The following is a 20,658-nucleotide window of genomic DNA, read 5'->3' as shown; positions in this document are numbered from 1 at the left end:
TCCTTCTGAATGTTTTCCTTAGGCCTTTTTCTCACTTGTCTGTCAAATTCAGTTGATGTTTTTGGTTGTTTAGGAACAATCCCCAACCCCGTACACTGATCATCAGGTTGGTATCAGGATGGACTACACTGTGCTATAGAAATAAATAAGCCCTGAGATCTTCGAGGCCAAATACAATTCATTTAGTTCTTTCACCCTTTATTGCTTGGAGTGGGTTATAGTCAAATGGTGCCTCCTGATCTGCCTCCTTTTCATTGTGAGACACTGCCATCTTGGAGTCCTGTGGCCTCCACAACGCAGGCGTGGAAACAGGAGGCTGGAGGACTGAGCAGTGGGAGAAAATGGGAGACGGAGCAGGACATTTAATGGCCAGGCCCAGAGTGACATTTCTCTGCATACTCCATTGTCTAGTGGTCAGTCACATGCTTTCAGCTTCCCTGTAAGGGAAACTGGAGAATGGAGCCTTCTGTGTGGCCGGGATTTGGTCAGTGGCTATTAATCGTTACCTTGTAATATCTATCTGTCCAGTTAGCAAAGTCTTAGTGCCTGCGTTTGAAGGGATCTTTGGAAGCAATGTAGTAATTCTTCTGTCTGCACTGAAAATACCTTGGATCCATGCTTTTGAAAGTGTGGTCCTGGGACAAGGGTGGTGCTCAGCATCAAGGAGAAAGTGTTAGAAATACAAATTCTAGGGCCCCAGTGTATCAGGAATTTGGGGAGGAGGGCCACATGATCTGTGCTTTAATAAGCCCTCCAGAGAAATTTTTTAAGTTAATTTTTATTTATTGTGAAGGTGGGGAGGGGCAGAGAGGGTGACAGAATCCCAAGCAGGGTCTGTACTGTCAGCACAGAGCTTGACTGAAGAACTCAGGAGCAGTGAGATCATGACCTGAGCTGAAGTGAAGAGTCTGATGCTCAACCAACTGACCCCCCCCCCCCGGGTGCCCCAGCCCTCCAGGGAATTTTAATGCTCCCCAAACTTTGGGAACCACTGTCCCAGATCCTCAGTTCTCACTCAGCCAGGGGCACCCATTAGGATTGCCTCCTCCTGGACCTTTAAAAAGTACTGACGGCTAGTGCCACACCTAGGAGACCTTCATTGAAGTGATCTGGGGTGTGGCCTGAGGCAACCACCAGAACCAGTGCCCTAGAGTGATTTTTCAGGAATATTCTTCCTCCCCGAAATTTTCCATGAAAATAGATTTTACCGGGCTTCCTGGACACTTCCTAAGGTCTCACAGGGTATGAGAGTGAGGAAATTTCATGTTCTAAGCACTTCCCTTTCCTTTTCAACTGGAAGCAACCAGCCAGCTTTCCAGAGAAAAATAGAGATTTGGGAATTTAGAAGTGGAATCCTGATTCTGTCTCAGACTCATCATGCAGCCTTGGGCAACTCGATTAATTTCTCTTTGTCTTGTGTCTGTAAAACGGGAGTAGAAGCGCTTGCCCACAGATGTTGCCAGCATTATCTAATTAATGAGCAGAGAATGTTTGGGAAATACAAAGTACTGTACAAATGCTAATCATTATGATGAATGCAGTGCATTTCGCAGATACAAAAGTGCTGTGTATATGCCCATAATTATTATAATTATTGCTAATACCAATAATATTGCTACTGGTAATACATTTCCCCTGCAGTGGGAGATCAGGATGTCCTTTGGGTTAACACTTTGCCCTACATTGTCAGGAAGTCTTGCTAAAGCAGCTGTTTAAATGACCACTGCTCTCTACCTCCCTGGAAAGTGTCATTCATCAGGAGGGCGAATAGTCAAGTATGCAAACTATCCTGGGGTCCACTTATAAAATGGCCCTGACTGCTGGGTCATTGCCAGATCATGTTTCAGAAGCTCTTCTTTAGGTTAAGGAAGTGCCCAGAATGTAGCGTTCAGCCATTCTTTTTATTATTTTCATCAGAGGCATTTTTTTTTCTCTTCTACTGCTGGTCTTTTATCTACAGGAGTTTTGCCATCTGCTTTCATATAGTTGTAAATGTGCTGAAGAAAATCCTTGTGTGTGTTGGTGAATATGACTTGCTTCCAATGCTGGCAATTCACAGATATGACCAACCGCAATTGGTGTTGAGAACAGAGCAAATGTTTTTGCTGCAGGTTCATTTTGTTCAGTTTTAGCTTGGATTTTTACTTGGTGGACAGGGCAGAAGAGGGGAATTGTGTCTTCATTTCTCAAGAAGTAAATGGTATTGAGGCTTATGTGATTGGTTTGGCAAAGCAGATTAAAAAACAAAAAACAAAATCAGTAGATGACGTTCAGTTAGCAATTTAAAGAAACCTTGCCCTGATTCATGTTCATTCTGACTTCCATTTCCTGGTCATAAAGACATAAATGGAATTCCACGTTGCTTAGACTTTGTCCACACTATGGATTCCTGATTTATTCGTAGCAAATGGGAATGAAGCTTACAAAATAAACTCATCCAAAGCATTATCTCAATGTAATCCAAGGCCTTGGAAAAAATACAGAGTTCCCTGATTGTCCCTCCCATAAATCCCCGCCGGCCTTCCAGTTATCATTACTATTTCAAAACCCTGATGGCTATCTTCCTTTTCCCCTTGATGAGGCCGTACATGATAACTGAAATGTCAAGTTTCTTTGCTGTAGGCTGGAACTACATCAACTTAGTGCTGATTGTCTTATGCTGATCAGAAGCTCTGATTGACAGAGATATCTTATATAAGTAAGAATGGGAAAACAAAATAATTAACACTTTATGTGGCTCCAAGTCTCTAACCTTCACCACTGCCCTTCTCCCTGAAGAACATTAAAAAAAAAAAAAAATTGTAAGACAGGTTTACTGACAACCAATTCCCTTAATTTTTGAATGTTTGAGAAGGTATTTCTGTTTCACTTTTGAAGGATAATTTTGCTGTATACAGTATTCTAGGTTAGTGGTTCTTTTAACATATGAAACTTTATTTAATCTCCTCTCTTCTTGATGACCTGTTCTCTGAAGAGAAGCCCAATGTGGAGCACCTGGTTGGCTCAGTCCTTTAAACATCTGACTCTTGATTTTGGCTCAGGTTACAGTCTCACAGTTTGTGAGTTCGAGCTCTACATGGGGCTCCGTGCTGACAGTGTGGAGCCTTCTTGGGATTCTGTTTTTCTTTCTTTCCCTTCTCTCTCTCTCTCTCTCTCTCTCCCTCTGTCTCTCTCAAAATAAATAAACATTTAAAAGAAAAAGAGAGAATTGTGATGTGATTCTTATTCTTGCCCCTGTGTGTATATGATGCTGCTCCGGCCCTACCCTCCAGCCTCTTTCAAGATTTCTTTGTTTTTGATTTTCTACAGTTTCAATATAATGTGCCAACCCTGGGCTTCCTTCTTGCTGTTCTCTGAACTTCTGGATCTGTGGTTTGTTGTCTGTCATTAATTTTGGGACTTTCTCAGTCACCACTTGAAATACTTCTCATATTCTTTTTCTTCTCCTTCTGGTATGCCCATTATGCATATGCTATACCTTTTATAGGCATCTCACAGTTCTTAGATACTCTGTCTTGTCGGGGGTGGTTTTCTGTCTTTTTTCTCTTTCCATTTCAGTTTTGGAAATTTCTGTTGATGTTTCAGCCAACCCATTGATGTTTCCTCTGCCATGCTCAGCCTACTGATGATCCCATCGATGGGATCCTCATTTCTGTTGTGGTTTTGGTCTCTAGAATTTTTCCTTTTGATTCTTTCTCAGAGTTTCCATCTCTCCACTTACAGTGCCCATTTATTCTCATATATTCTCCAATTTTGCCCACAAAATCCTTAGAATATGAATCATACCTGCCTGAGATTCCCAGTCTGGGCATTCCAACATGTCTGCCATATCTGAGTTTGGTTCTGATGCTTGCTGTTTCCCCAACCTGTGTTTTATGTCTTTTTGTATGTGTTGTAACTTTTTGCTGAAAGCCATACAGGATGTACAGAGTAAAAAGAACTGAGGTATTTGATATTTTGTGCAAGGTCTCATATTTTTGTGGCTACGGGTTAAACAGTATTTATTGTTTGTTGTCATGTAGGTGTCAGAGCCTATAGCTTCTGCTTTGTTTGGTTCTACCCAGTTATCCTTAGGTTCTCCTAAATACTTCCTTTTTTATTTAAGTTTATTTATTTATTTTTGAGAAAGAGAGAGTGAGAGTGAGCGCATGCGCATTAGGCGGAGAAAGAGGGAGACACAGGGTCCCCAGCAGGCTCCTCACTGATAGCATGGAGTCCCATGAGGGGCTTGAACTCATGAACTGTGAGATCATGACCTGAGCCCGAATCAAGAGTTGGACGCTTAACCGGCTGAGCCACCCAGACGACCCCTCCCTATAGACTTCTTAAATAACATCTGGGATGGATATGTTTTTTGGTTTTACTCCCCTGTTATGACTGTACATGAACCCTTTTGATATAGAGATAATAGGAGGGAGGAAAAGGATTCTATAGTCCTAAGATTAGGTTTCAGTGTTTTAGTGAGCCTGTGTACCTGAAGTGTGACCTTTATAATTGCATCTCAGCTTTACTTTATTTTCTCCCTTAAGTGAAGTAGGAAGGCTATAGCCAACTGAGGTTGGGTATTTCCTATTCTCCAGGTCCTTTAGACTCTGTTTAATTTATTTGTCCTAAGATCAGAAGAACAGATTGCTTTGGGAGTATTTCAAAGGGCTACCTCCCCTTTCCCCCTATTGGAAATACGGGGATTTTTCTCTGATCATCACGGAGAGAATCTGGTAGAGCTCCTGGGGGTGATATTAACAAATGTGTGTGTGGGCATGTGGAAGACTGGAGCCCCTTGAAGTTTGTAACTCCCAGAGGTGTCCACTTGCATCTCTGATAGTTTGACAATTACAGTGTAAGTGTTCCCATCCCAGTACTGCTTCCCATAAAGTTGTTTGCTTTGGACGTCTGCTCCTGTAAGATGTGATTCTCTGTATCTGATTCACCTGTCTGTCCCTTCATTCTGGGGAGATAGCAGTTTGCTCTGTGGCCTGAGTTCTCTGGTGGATGTAAGGAGAGTTGTTGATTTTCAGCTTGCTCAGATTTTTCTTGTGTGATGGTAGGAATGACTTTGAAGTCACTTCTATACCAGACTGGAAACCAGAAGTTGTATTTAATCCAATAATTATCACTTAACAAATTCAGTCTGTGTAGTCCATCAGGCAGAAAAATAATTGTATGGGCCCTTAGTGTTGAAACAACGTGAAATGGAGTATACAGTAACTTATAGCTACAACTATTTGTTACAAACTGCCTTTTTAAGAGAAAAAGAAGAAAATCATATAACAGTGGGAGGAGGTGGGTCAGAGAAGAGGAGTGGGTATAAAATCAATTCTGCCTATTATTCATGGGGAAAGAATAATCGGCAAATTCATTATAAATCCTTATGTTTATATAGGAAAGCCTTATTTATGAAGTACCAGCAGTGTTCCACATGAATGAATTTATCATATAACTGAGCTATCATGCTTTAAATTGAACTTAAAACATTACAATCCTTTTTGATAGAGTTCTTTTTTTAAAATATATTATTGTTCTGTCTTATTGAGCAAAGCACAGAGAATATCATTTATCTTATTTTGTTACTTGGGTCATTATTGTAAACATCAGTCACAGAGCAACTCTGTTGTAATTCAGAGCAGCTCTCAAGGGCTCTGGAGGTGACTGGGATCATTTGCACCTAAGCACACTACCTGCCTTGTTTCCCAAAGCTTTTCTTTACCGCCCCTTTTCATCAATTGCTTTAAAAGCCCCCAGCCCATCTACTTAGTCTAAAATAAAATTAAATATATTTTAATTATATGAAATCTGTCCATTTACCTACGAAAATCATCTCACATATAGCTTCATGGCGCATACACAACAGTTGGAAAAACACTGCTCTGTAGGATAAGAAGAATTGAAAATCAGCAGGGGAAGCTGAATTTATGTTTGTTTAATTACGACGCAGATTATATGTACAAAGTGAGTTAGAGACTCTTGCCTATAGGCTAAAAAATAAATAAATGTATAATATGTCAGCTGTATTATGGAGTACTATGGAGAAACATAAACCAAGGCAAGGGGTAATAGAGGGATGGAGGTAGAGGTAGTCATAAAATACCTTGTGGTTAAGGTATTCGAGTAGAGACCTGATAGAAGTAATGAAAGGAAGGAAGGAAGGAAGGAAGGAAGGAAGGAAGGAAGGAAGGAAGGAAGGAAGGAAGGAAGAAGGAAAGAAAGGAAGGAAGGAAGGAAGGAAGGAAGGAAGGGAGAAAAAAGAAAGAAAGNAAGGAAGGAAGGAAGGAAGGAAGGAAGGATGGAAGGAAGGAACGAACGAATGAACGAATGAACCACTGGGATATTGTGGAGTAGGGGAACAAGAATTGCATATACAAAGACCCTGAGGCAGGAGTATGTTTGGGTCAGAAAAATAAGAGGCAAATATGCCTTGGGCAGCATGAGGGAGTGAGCGGAGAGAAGGAGATGAGAATTGAGAGCTTGTGGGAGGCTAGATAATTGAATTAGCTATTGCCATGGAAGTGCTACAGATATTACTCAGGGGCATTTAACGATAGCATTTCCCCCTCACTTTTGGATTTGTGGATTGGCTATAGTCTGTAAATAGGGCTCAGGCCTCTTTCATCTGTGTTCATCTGGGACCCAAGTTGAAGAATCAGAACCTGCCCCGTGTCCCCAGATCTGTTCTCTGGGTAGAACAGCAGCATTCAGGAAGAAAGCCTAATCACTCATGAACTTTGCATGCCTGCTTACATCTTATCTGCTGACATCCCTGAAGTCAAAGCAAGTAATATGACCAAACTCAAAGTTGAGAGGCAGCAAGGTACACCCTGCTCACGTTGGGAGGGGATAAAAGGAAAGAACTGTCCAATAACTCAATCTACCACAACTAGGGAGGAATTTGTAGGCCATTACTCTTTACATGAAGGGAAGTTACTGAAGAACATTGAGCCAAGGACTGCCTTGTTTTGACTTTTATCTTCAATGAATAACTCTGGTAACATGAGGAGAGTAGATGTAAGGGTCTGGTTTGATGTAAAAACAGCAGGGAGACTGTTACCATCTTCCAGATGAGAAATGATCATGGCTTTCACCATCATGTAGAAGTAGGGATGAGGAATAGTCATTTTCTGAGTCTATTTCACAGGTATTGACTGGTGAATTGGATGTTGGGTGGGAGATAGAGCTAGTGGTCAAGGATTCCAATGCTTTTGTTGGAGGATCTGGAGCCATTAACAGGAAGACTGGCCAAAGAACAAGTTTGAGAGTTTGAGGTGGAGAATCAGGAGTTCTGTTTTGATTATTAAGATTTGAGCTATCCATTAGGATTTTAAGTGGAGACGCCAAGTAGGCAATTGCAAATATGAGCCTAGGACTCAAGAGAGAGGTCCAGGTTGGAGACAAGATTAAATAAAATTTGTAATAGATTTAGACCCATATTTCTCTTGGATGTTGAAAATAATATTTCACTTAGAGTCAGACTCTGTTATATAATCTATTGTGGGTGGGAGTCTAAATCCTCTCATTCTCTACTGGCTTTTCCCCCAGAACATAACACACTAAAGCCCTCTAATCCCTCTCTTGCTCTTTCTCTGTCCCTTTCTTTCATTCTTAATGGACATTTTTGAATAGTAATTTACTCCCTCATTTCTATTCATTCTTTAATTGACTGGAATCTATGTTCTGTACTGCTATATCTATTAAAAAACTGCCCTGACCAAAGCCTTCAAACTCTGCACAAACCCAAAGTGCACTTTAGAGTGCTTATTTCATTGCTGCATTCAAATTGTTGCTCTCCACCTTCCCCCTTCCTGAAACTCTACACCTCTGGCTTCTCAATACTGCCTCCTCACCTGGTTTTCTTTGTGCTGCTCTGGCTGCTCTGGCTTCATCTCCTGTGGTCTCTTTCCTTTCTGTGCTAACCCCTTAAACACTAGTTCTGTACATGACCGAAAGCTGTCAACCCTCTCCATGGGAAACTTCATCTATTTCCTATACTTTAACTGATATTTAGGTGGGGGGATGCCCAACTTGCTATTTCTGACTCTGATCTCTTATTCGAATGTAATCAAATTATTTCCAGCTACATATTGGCTACCTCCAAATCAATGTCCAGTAGGTACCTCAATCTCAGCATATCCAAAAGGAAACATTCTTTGGTGATTGGAAAGTTACAGGTCATCAGTCTTCCTGTAAGCTCTAGTGACTCAGACCTTCCTATAGATATTATGCTCAACAATCCCCATGCCAACACCCATTCACCTCTGAATTGATCTCTGATGTTCCCACAGGGGGTTGTCCTCAAAATTAACCTATCCTTTGCTTTTAGTTACTCCTCTTTAAGACATTTGATTCAAATAGCATGTCCTCTAAGAAAGCTCCTTCAAGTTCCTAGCATACAGTGTTCCTTGTTGGTGTCTCACTAACATCCTGTTCACATGTCTCATCAGATGTTGACATTATGGGTGCATAATGTCATAAAGCTTGCCCAACTTTCTAAATCAGACTTCTTCAGGGAAGACTGCTGTGTTCACTATACCAAGATCAGTACTCAGCATCTCAGCACTTGGTAGAATTTCAATACATGCTTTTGAATTTAATAGAAAGGACATTTGGATCAATGAATCCAACTAAAGGTAAACAAGGTCCAGGTATAGCCACAGACACACAGTCTTCTAGACTCATAGCTTCACCGCTGGGACTCATAATAACTTTCATCCATTCACAAGGTTTTTCTTCATGCCCACTATACACACATAATGAGAGTGTGCTTGTGACTGTAGGCAAAAGCGTTGGACGATTTACATGGATTCTGACAACTCCTCAGAAAGAGAAAGTAGCCCAATCATCCCTAGCAAAATGATGAGTGTGTCTCATGTTATTTCCAGGCAATGCAAGGTTTTATTTTTGTCGTGCACCAAATGGACTTGGTGTCAAGCAGTCAAATGTCTGGCAATCTGCCTAGCTGAAGAGATAACATGAGTAGCGAATAGAGCATTATTGTGTGATAATGATTTCCAGCAGCTATTGAAGATAAATTCCAATGCAAAGTAGAAAGCTTTATTTCCAGGGGAGAAGATATCGATCCTGCAGCCACTGTAAATAAAATGAGAATTGCAGGTATAGAGAGGAGTCCCGTCCTGTCATTGCCATTGAGTTTTGACTAACAGAGGGAACTGCCTCCTGAAGCCAAATGAAGACCTACTTGGGAAGAGCAGTTTGATATTCCCAGGATGCTGTAACTTTCTTGTAGGAACATGTCATGGGAATCAGATACAGCATGTGGATATAGGTTCATCAGCATGTTATGGATACAGCTCCTAAATGTGAAATCAAAGGCCTCTGGATCAACCATGAATTGCTCCAGCACAGTCCCTAGGATCTTGCTTGGTTCTTTGAGAGAAAATGTCTTATGAGTCAGAGATAGGTTAGGTTAAGAGTCTAGATTACTGAATTGTTTTATAAACTTAATGGTTGGTTAAAACATGAGTTTCTTTTTTCTTTATCTACAGCTTGAGATTGAGGATGTGATTATTCTTCATTAGCTTTTGAAGAACTGATCATTACAGCCTTTCTAGGTCATAGACTATTCAATCTAGGAAGGACCTTAAGGATCATCTCATTTAATCTTTTTATTTCTCAGCAAGGAAATGATGACCCAGAAATAAGTTACAGTACAAAGGGCATAGTTAATTTGGATTTTTTTTTCTTTTCTTTTCTTTCTTCTTTTTTTTTTTTTTTTGGTGAAGCATTGTCAAAATGTATAACTCTTTTTAACCTTACTAGAATTCTGGTGATTGTAGAGGATGTTTTCTTTGGCATAGCACTAATTTATTCCAGAATGAGAACATTTTCATGGAGATCTTTCAAATTCTTAAGGGTCTGGAATTCTTGTTTCAGAGGCTAGATGGTATATATAGATATGTAATTTTTTAATGTTTATTATTTATTTTTTTTTGAGAGAGAGAGAGAGAATGAGCAGGAGAGGAGCAGAGAGAGAGAAGGAGATGCAGGACCTGAAGCAAGCTCTAGGCACTGAGCTCTTAGCATAGAGCCTGATGCGGGGCTCAAACTCATAAACCATGAGATCATAACCTCAGCTAAAGTCAGACTTTTAACCAACTGAACCACCCAGGTGCCATTAGATGATATATATTTATATTTATTCCATGGATAAATAGACTGTCTATCTGTTGCCCTTATTCTCACCCTGAGATCAGCTACCAGTAGGCAGTATGGGTGTATGTTTTGAATCTTCAGGATCTCTGGAGGGTCCTGAACTTCAAGGTCACTAACTTTAAGACCTATACTAAGTGAGTTTGTTCACCTTGCATATCAGTGAAGAACATTTGCAAGGTAAATGTTGCTGGAGATTTGTGGCTGGAAGATCAGCCAGTGAAAAACTTACTCAAGTGAGTGCAGGGATGGTGGCAAATGGATTTACATTAAATCCAGATAAAATTCAAGAGGCCATTTTGATTACCCCACAGCAAAAATGGTACAATAACTCTGTCATGCTGCTATTCCCTTAACACCTAGTTATGAGTAGCAGTTAGAAAGGTGAGAGTTTAGGGGTAGAGGGACCTGGAGAGATGATTAAGTTCTTTGTCTCTCCTCACAGTCTCAGAGAAATACTCACATTGATCCCCAACATTCTGTGTCCCATGTTTATTGCACATGAATGGGGGCCTTGAATAAGGCTTTTATACATTCTTTACTGGTTGATTGCAATTCTGCAGGTCTTAGCCTAGTTGTTAAACCCGTGTTGATCAGAAAACGTCCCTACTACTGTAGGCAGATTATCTACATATATACCCAAGCTATAAACACTCAAAAGCTATAGGGATATTGAAATTATTAGTATATACCTGGTCTCCCAGCACCTTGGATATGCACAATTAAACTTGTTCATGCTCATAATTCTGATGTTTTTCCTTTTAACATATCTGTTTTTCATTAATGAAAGCTATCTATTTCATTGTTATTTTTGTTGTTAATTTGCTTTTAGAAAATGGGGAGCAGTGTGGATAAAGAGATCTTTGAAATGTCTGTTTCTAACAGAAAATCAATGAACTTGATATTTCAGCTCTTTTAGATGTTTATTTGAATCTGTACGAAGCTATATTTATGATTACACCACCCTAAAGTGAGTTCCCTCTTTTCTCTACTTCTGTAGCTCTTGTTGTCTGTACCGGTCGTTTGGCAGTTAATTATATACTGCCTTGTGGCATTGTAATTTAACTTATTATGTATTTATATCATTTGTGTAAATGGATTTAGACCCTTGAGGGAGAGAATTGAGTATTATGTTTCTTTGTTTCCTCTCTTACACCTATCAGAATGGTATGAGCACAGTCCGCTGTCAAACAATATTTGCTGAATAATCTACCACATGGAATTTCTAATGCCTCCGCATAATGGTCCCAGAGAGAATGTTGCATAAAAAGACACAATATTCTTCCTAGTATTAAAATATTTGGTGAAATGCTATAAGAGTAATGTTTCAAAGGTCTGCAGATTAAATGGTTGAGGGAGTATAAATTAGTTGTCCATACGCAGGTGGAACATTTTTGTGCATGTGTTGGGGAGCTTGTTCCTTTCATCTCTAATTTGGGGAACTTTAATCAGTACCTCTGATTAAGGATGGAGAACACTGGCTGGGTAATGGATGTCTTGCTATGGATGGCAAGTGATGCCTCAACTGGAAAATCATTAACTCCCAGATTTCAGCCTATTTCTCTGTCACCTATCATCAGCAGCAGATCTGCTTTATCAGCCAAGAATTCCCTTATCTCTCAGTGACTGTGGGCCGTGTGCTGCTGCTTTCTGTAGATGGAAGATAGAACTGCATCATTACCCGGAGGTGACAAGGATATAATTTACAGGCTCAATCAGTTCTAGTTACCATGTAATTACAGAGTTATTACATGGTCATTTGTTCCTGATGGACACCAGTGATCTCTTATCCTGTTCTACTGTGATCTGTTTCCTTATGCAACCAACGATGTTTAGTCTCATCTGCATGGAGTGCTAAATGGTGTATTAGGGAGGAAGGACAAACGATTTGGGATAAGATGTTGATTATGCTGAGATGCTATTTGTTCTTCTCAACTGGCCTGGTGATAATAACAGCATCCGGTGGCTTTCCTCCCCTATGCTCCAAGTTCACATTTTCTCCATAAGAGAGGATGGAAACAATATTGTACTTGGCTGCCTGGGGGGAAATTGGGTGTAAGGAATATTCTGACCCATAGCATCCAGCGATAAGATGGGAATATCAACCTCAAGATTATGTCACTGCCTTTTGTAATTTGAAGCTCATGGTAATGAAATGCCTATTGGAAGAAAAGTCCTTTTTATAATGAAAACAAGAGGAAGCATTTAAGTGTGTAATTTGGTATCAGGAGAAGGTTCAGTAACCTGCCCAATGTCACCAAGTGAGTGATATGTCTAGAACTCAAATGACAAAGCTTGGTTCCTTCCATTCTAACATATTTAAATGAATTCCTCTCATTTGAAGGCAATACACTTTTAAAAGCACAAGTACTAGATATGATGTGAAGAACTGTGACTAGTACCACATATTTGCTTGAACGATTTGCGATAAATTCTTTAACCCCATATTTTTAAATACTTATCAATTGATGCATGTGATACCACTTCATTTTCTGAGTGTGTTTAACACGTGTGGGTTCCTAATTTAGGGGAAAATGGACAGAATGGGGTATTTCTGTCACCATTCAAAAGTGCAACATCCACGTCATGATGTGGGCAGTAAACTAGAGTCACCACTGTAGGGCAGAAAATCTGGGTTCTAGTTTCAGTTTTCCCACTAAACTGTGTGATTTAGAGTCTGCACAGGGTTCAATTGCCTGCTCTGGATGATGGTGGAGTGGACCAGACAATAGCAGGGGTCTTTTCCAGCTTTGACAGTTGCCTGTGACTCCACTATTTAAGTTGGCTTACAGGCGAGTCTGAGAGCAGTTTGGCTTGTTTGGGTGCAAGGTCACAGGAAGATAATATTCAGTGTTGTTATCAGAAAAGCTTCTCCCCGCATGGGAGCCAGAAAGGTACTGGTGTGCATGTCATATTTCAGTTGATGGAATGTTGGGAATCATTAACACTCTCTCTCACTTCTCTCTCCTTAAAACACCTTGCTGATTTAATTAAAATACTTTTTTCCCCCTTTGAATGGCTTAAAAACAGCCCTAATTATAATGTAACTGTTATGTAACTAATATGTGCAGGTAATATTGTGATTATATAGAGAGCCATATGCTACAATGCAGCCATTTTCCATGCTGTTAAACTGCTGAAGCGGATAACTCTATGTCCGTGCACAGAGTAATTGCACCAAACTAATTTGTGTTTGCAAACAGATCCCAAATTAACTATGTAAATAGGCAGATCTGCAAACAAAATATTATAATGTGCATGTGTGCACACTCAAGGGGCTGCGTGGAAGGGATTTTCTACCTGCACGAATGATGACGTCAGAGAAAAACTGGGGCTTGCCTGTGGCGTGTATTACCGTCTTGGATACCAGGTTGCTCTGAATTCTTGTCCTGCATCAGTCATTCTGAGTCACTCTGTTCAAATGTGGAGACTAAAGGCAATCTGAATTTGTTTTCACTAGGGGTAAAGGGTTATTTCGATCCATCTACCTTTCTTGACCTTGCTTACTACCCTCATGCATTTCTTGGTCACTGATGCTTCCCAGATGGCTGTCTCTGGCTCAGTCTTTAATATGGAGTAAAGACTTTCTCTCCAAGAAGAGAGGAGAGTTGGTTGTGTGATTTGGCAATAGTTATTGCCCTGAGGACTGAGTGGGCTTTTGAGTCAAACATGGCTATTTGAAATCCAGCTCCACCTTGGACAGGTCACCTCACTCAATTTTCTGAACTGTAGAAGTAGGGGATGATTTAGACTTGCTTTGTAGGGCTGTTTAAAGAAGTGAGTGAGTGAATGATTGTGTGTGGTGTTCAACATGGGGCCGGCATGTGATCAGGGTTCACACAGTGCTTGCTGCTGCTATTGCCAAGCTTTATGCCACCATGGTTTTGGTGATTCCTGGGCATCCCAGCACAACTTCCTGTGTGCCCTGTGAGCAGAGTTGAGACTAATTTCAGGCAAGTTCCCAGCATGGGATGTCAGCTCCAAAGGAAGCTCACAATATTAGTGAGGACTCTCCAAAGAAACAGAACCAAAAAGTTATACAGAGATAATGTATGACAAGATATATTCTAGGAATTGGCTCATGAGATTACAGAGGCTGAAGGATGCCAAGATATGCTGTCCTCCAGCTAGACACCTAGGAAAGCTGATGGTATCATTGAGATCAAGTCTGAAGACCTGAAAGCCAGGAGCTCTGAGGGTAGGAGAGCAGAGACATCCTAGCTCAAGAAGAGAGAAAGAGGAGACCTTCTTGCGCCTTGTTGTGTTCCAGTGCTCATTGGATCGGATGATGCCTGGTTGCCATGGTGAGAGGGGGGATGTTCTTTATTCATCCTAACCATTCAAGTGCTAATCTCTTCCAGAAACATCCTCACTGACCTACTCAGCAGTGATATTTTGCTGGCACCCTTTAGCCCAGTCCAGTTGACACGTAAAATTAACTATCGCATCCACTTTGACCAGGCAAGGTGGGTCCTGAAAGGAAGTCAAATGTGTGTATCATCTCTGTGTTCTCTTCACACCCCTCCCTCGCCTCTTGTTCAGCAGCTACCCCTTCAGTGCAGAATGAGAGGGCTCCACCACAGCAGCAATCCACCTGGGTAGAACTTTCTGTTCTTCACTTTTCAGACTTCTTTCTTATTTTCTCAAACCTTACCTTCTTGAGGCCCATTTTTCTTTCTTTTTTTTTTTTGTAAATAGTTTATTGTCAAATTAGTTTCAACATAACACTCAGTGCTCATCCCCACAAGTGCCCTCCTCCATGCCCATACCCCCTCCCCCCACATCCATCAGTCCTCAGTTTTTGTCAGCATTCAAGAGTCTCTCATGGTTTGCCTCTCTCCCTTTCCCCCACCATTTCCCCCTTTCTTCTCCCCCTTGTTCCTCCGCCAAGTTCCTCCTAATCCACCTATACGTGCAAACATATGGTATCTGTCCTTCTCTGCCTGACGTATTTCGCTCAGCATAACACCCTCAAGGTCCATCCATGTTGCTACACATGGCCAGATTTCATTCTTTCTCATTGCCATGGAGTATTCCATGGTATAGATAAACCACATCTTCTTGATCCATTCGTCTGTTGATGGACACTTAGGCTCTTTCCATGTTTTAGCTATTGTGGAGAGTGCTGCTATGAACATTGGGGTACATGTGCTCCTATGCATCAGCATTTCTGTATCCCTTGGGTAAATTCCTAGCAGCGCTATTGCTGGGTCATAGGGGAGTTCTATTGTTAGTTTCCTGAGGAACCTCCACACTGTTTTCCAGAGGGGCTGCACCAGTTTACATTCCCACCAACAGTGCGGGAGGGTGCCCGTTTCTCCACATCCTCGCCAGCATCTAGAGTTCTCTGATTTGCTCATTTTAGCCACCCTGACTGGCGTGAGGTGGTATCTCAGTGTGGTTTTGATTTGTATTTCCCTGATGAGGAGGGATGCTGAGCATCGTTTCATGTGTCTGTTGGCCATCTGGATGTTGAGGCCCATTTTTCAAGATGTGCCCTGTAGCTGGGTGGTTATTTTGAGCAAGGGCATTCAGAGGGTACAGTAGGGATGCTGGTCTCCTTGCTCCCTGTTCTAGCTGGTGCCTCTGTCTATACACTCTTCCCACAGAGACCCACAGGGTCCCTGCTTTCCTCTCCTTCAGGTCTTCCCTCAAATCCCACCTTCTGCAGACCTGATGGATGCCAGAGCCATCTGCCACGGCCCCTTCCACCCTTCTTTTTATCCTGTCCTAGTTTATGCCTTTTCCATAGATATCATCACCTTGTACTATTTTATGCAATTTTACTTATTTATTTTGTTTGCTGTCTGTCTCTTCATGCCTCCTTATAAGCACCTTGAAAGCGGGGTCTTTGTTTTTGTTCATTAATGTTTGTCGCTCAGTCTGTGTATGACACAAGGAAGGTCCCTCCTAAGTTTTAATCACAGATTCCTGTCTGTATTCCTCTATCTGTCCCCTCAGAATCCAGGTGGACAAAGGGAGAAGGAGCAGAGACCAGGGGACATAGAGCAGAGAAGCCTTACCAGAGGCTGTCAGTGAAATAAAACTGGGGGACCAGATAGAGCTAGCAATCTTGTGGACAGGGACTCCCAAAGGGAGCCTGAACCAAAGAGAGCAGAGGAATGAGTCAGCCACAGGGGGATGGGGAGCAGAGGCATAAGTCAGAGGCAGGAGTTGGGAGAGCAGAGGGGGTCAAACCGGTTGGGGGAGTGGAGGCACACCTCAGTGGCTGAAATGGCAAGGAGCGGGGAGGCATCAGCAGTACAGATCTCATGCCCTGCAGCTGCACATGTGACCCAGTGAGTCACTAGATCTGTCTGCAGCTTGGTTTTCTCATCTGTAAATGACAAAAATATCTGCCAGATTTTCCTTTTTTTTTTTTTTTTTTTGAGGATCAGTTAAGGCAACCCAATGAATGTAATTATACGTACAAATATATCACAATTCAAATGTTAGTGGTTTCTTATTATTTCTGTGTCTCAGTTTACCAGTCTGCGAAATGGATGATAAATTAGAATGGGGATTGAGTGTGGAAAAGGATATATTTGAAGGGCTGTAAATCACTATTATTGCCTATGGGTTACTTTCATGAGCCAGCCAATGTAGAGCATGTAGGTGAGATGGACTACCTTAACAGGCCAGGGGAGGCTAGACACTTCCAAAGATTTAACTCATAAAAATGACTAAAGAATGTTACATGCACCAAGAAATGGGCCAGTTTGGGTGATACTTTTCAGTAGAAGAACTTTTGCCTTCCTTTACACACCTGGGGGCATTTCTTGTTTCATATTAACCTAAGATTAGCAATACCTCTATTGCATAAAACAATGGGGCTATTGACCAAAAATAGATAATTGGTCCTGAGGTCCTAGGTCCCCTTTCTCTCTGTAAACCTTTTTATATTGAGGTGGCTTGTGTATCTCCTTTCTCTCCAATGTGTAAGACAGGAGATAAGGAGTGGTGGACAGCCCATTATAAAACTCTCTAGCCGTTAAAATTTGAGAACGAAGTGTCTTGTGCTCTCATATTCTTCAGCCCCTTGGGGAATCTTTTCTTCTGCCAGTAGGTGATCTAATTAACCTGTTTAAGTCTTGAGAGAAGGAAACAGATTGTTATCTGTGCATGTGCTTTCATTCTAGATTCTGACTGAGACATCAACTCATCATTTGCCAGCTATATGACCATAGCACATCACTGGAGCACCCAGCTCCTTTATTGGTATAAAAAAAGAGGTAATAGCTAGTCCCTGAGTTGTGGCCAAGATTAAATTAGTCTGTGTATGTGGAGGTATCTAACACAATTCCTGGCATAGAGTAGGCATTCGGCAACTGTTCGTTTTGCCCTTCTGTTCATAAAATAAATAAGCCAGGGCCTTCCGTATCCATTATTTGAAAAGAAAATGGCTTCAGGGCCTCTTGGGTGGCTCAGTCGGTTAAGCGTCCGACTTCAGCTCAGATCATGATCTCGCAGTTCGTGGGTTCCAGCCCCACATCGGGCTCTGTGCTGAGAGCCATCTCAGAGCCTGGAGGCTGCTTCAGATTCTGTGTCTCCCTCTCTCACTGACCCTCCCCTGCTCATGATGTCTCTCTCTCTCTCTTTCTCAAAGATAAATAAAACATTAAAAAAAAAAAAAAAAGAAAAGTGCTTCATTCATTTAGATTGGAGAGGATTCATTTAACAGGTTGTAGGTATCTAGATAGGAGATTTTTCTTGTTTAAAATGCACATTTCAGCCTGCATCTATCTCTTTGTTACTTTTACTATCTTTTTTATAATGGCATGAGTGTTAGGGCTTACTTTTAGGGAATCATTTTTTGTTTTGTTTTGTTTTATTTTGTTTTGTTTTGTTGATTTTCTTTTTTAATTTGCAAGCCATGTAATAGGAAAAAACTAGGTGTAGCTGAAGATGAGAATGGAAATGAAGGATATTCACTAGTCTCAGTCTAAAGTGCTGATAGCAAAGGCCTTTAGTTCTTCAAATCCTCTCGAATGTATTCAGAATAACCTTAAGCATCGTTAGACAGTCATAGATTTTATTTTTGTCTCTGGGCATTAATGTGCTGACTTGTGGGATTAGTAAACTGTAATTCCCCAAGATATATTTCTGTCACTCAGTAGGTATGAATGTGCAATCATTAGCAAACCCAGGATTTAGGGTTCTTTCTCCTCCACGTTAAATGGGAGCAGAAGAAGGAACATGACTGATATCGGAAGCTGGGCAAACACCCACCACAGTTCCTAAACCATTGGAAACTTTGGATTGATAATGGAAAGACTGGAAGTTTGAACCAGAAGACAAGAAGACCAGTTATGGCACTGCCATTTATCAGCAATGTGACTTTAGGCAAGTCAGTGAACCACTCTGAGGCTTAGTTTCCTCATCTGTAAAATGAGGAGAAAATTTGTCTTGTGATGATAAGTAAGTTGCATGTATAACCAGATTAATAGACTATAAACTGTAGCTATAGTATTTGTTATTAGTTGTCTTGAGTTATTACTCAGTTTTTTGATTTGGAAATGAATACCAGGATTATAACTTAATTATTATAAGGGCCTGCCTTCACCTACCATGTTTAGTGTTATTCGGTGTTTTATTTTTTTATTTTTATTTTTTAAATGTTTTTATTTATTTCTAGGAGAGAGAGAGAGAGACAGCATGAGCAGGGGAGAGTCAGAGAGAGAGGGAGTCACAGACTCTGAAACAGGCTCCAGGCTCTGGGCTGGCAGTCGGCACAGAGCCCGACGCGGGGCTCGAACCCACGAACCGCGAGATCATGACCTAAGCAAAAGTCGGACGCTTAACCGACTAAGCCACCCAGGCGCCCCTAGTGTTATTCGGTGTTTTAAATGCTGGTGAGTGGGAGGTCACTCACAATAGCATCTCTCTCTTACACTTCAAGTGGCAAGCTAAGTAAACATTTCCATGGTTTACTCTAAAACCAAAATGAAGAATTCACTTGGTGTCAGAACTTAGAGAGGCTGCTTTCCTATATACCAGCAATAAAGAAGTGCACTTTGTTTTTTATTTATGTATTGTATTGTATTGCATTGCATTGTATTGTATTTTTTGGACTTCAAAACAAAAACACAATATTATTTGCATGTGTATCCCCACGAATGAAATACTTAGGTATAAGTCTAACAAAATATGTATAAGATCTTTCTGTGGCCAACTGCAAAACTCTAATAAATAAAATCAAGGAACTGAAATAAATAAAGATGCATTCCATATTCATGGATAGAAAGACAATATTGACAAGATGACAATTCTTCCCAACTTGATCTATAAATTCAGTGCATTCCAAGTCAAAAACCCCAGAAAGTTATTTTGTAGATATCAACAAGCTGATGCTACTCCACCTCAAGACTTATTATAAAGCTAGTCGTAGGGACAGCGTGGTATTGAGGAGAGAAAGGGAAAATAGATCAATGGGAAAAGTAGGACTTAAAGATTATGTTTTACTTTGTTCCTAGATGTCAAATAGTATGTCCCCTTTCCTTGTTCTGTTGGAAAGACCTATGGCCTCTGCATTATCTGAGGGGAATAGCCACATTTCTAACATAGATATGACTGCTGTAGGTGGAAATGCTGAAGAGAGATTTACACTTCCTGCTGGCCAATCACTTCTCTGCAGGGGCTCCAGACGTGTTTCGTCTTCCTGTAGAGCACTTTGAACAAACAAACAAAAACTGCATCAGATCTCCAGAGGGAGAGGGTCCACATGTTTACCTTATATTCCCAGTATACTAGGACTTTGTCTGGCATATAGGAATTTGCCTAGTATGCAATTGATGCTTAGAATATTTCTGAGCATTATTCCATTGACTGAGCTTATTCCAACAGTGGGCTTAGGTACTTGATTTATTCCTGTTTTATGAGTAAAAGTGTGAAGAGGTCAATAATAAAGTGGAGGAGTTCTAGAAGTAGGGACTGAACTTAGGGTGCTAAAACATAAAAGTAAAATTTAGAAACCCTTTTAAATTACTACATGGGCCAAGGGATAGCTGAAAGGCATTTGTTTTTGTCAGTGCACTAAGAACTCCTGTCTTTACTGTCATGTTCTTGTCATTGTTTTTGGTTTGTATCTTTCCAAATTCCTGCATGGCCACCAAGGATCTAGTGTTTTGAGATTTGACCCAATTCACTCACTTCAAACTATGTGGATTCTAGTTAATGGGTTTGCCAAAAGTAAAAACAACAATTCTAATCACATGTCACTTAACCAAGGGCACTTGTGAAAATAAGAACCACATGCATATTGACAAAGGTGGAGGGAGGATGGTTTTGACTGGCTGTCTAGACTTCATCAAGCTCCCTTCCTGCATCATCCTTTGCTGTAACATTATGGGAGTAAGAGACTCAGGGGCATATGTACCCCTACATGAAACCATAGACCCTGACTCAGGCAATTTTCACAGTTTGTTGATTTGGGTTCATATAAGTTTCTACAAGATTGGAAAGTGGTCACCCATTATGGCCCTTAGCTCTTACTTCTGG

The 20,658-nt window shown here is 40.9% G+C and overlaps 1 protein-coding gene across 4 annotated transcripts in view; it reads left to right on the top strand.

Annotated features, from left to right (window-relative positions):
* NTM (neurotrimin) overlaps window positions 1-20,658 on the top strand; it is a 406,021-nt gene that overhangs the window by 119,125 nt on the left and 266,238 nt on the right. The window lies entirely within an intron of this gene.

The sequence above is a fragment of the Hyaena hyaena genome, unplaced genomic scaffold (assembly GCF_003009895.1).
Source record: "Hyaena hyaena isolate Hyena2069 unplaced genomic scaffold, ASM300989v1 scaffold_305, whole genome shotgun sequence".
NCBI classification, from domain to species: Eukaryota; Metazoa; Chordata; class Mammalia; order Carnivora; family Hyaenidae; genus Hyaena; species Hyaena hyaena.
This window is presented reverse-complemented; position numbering and strand designations above follow the sequence as displayed.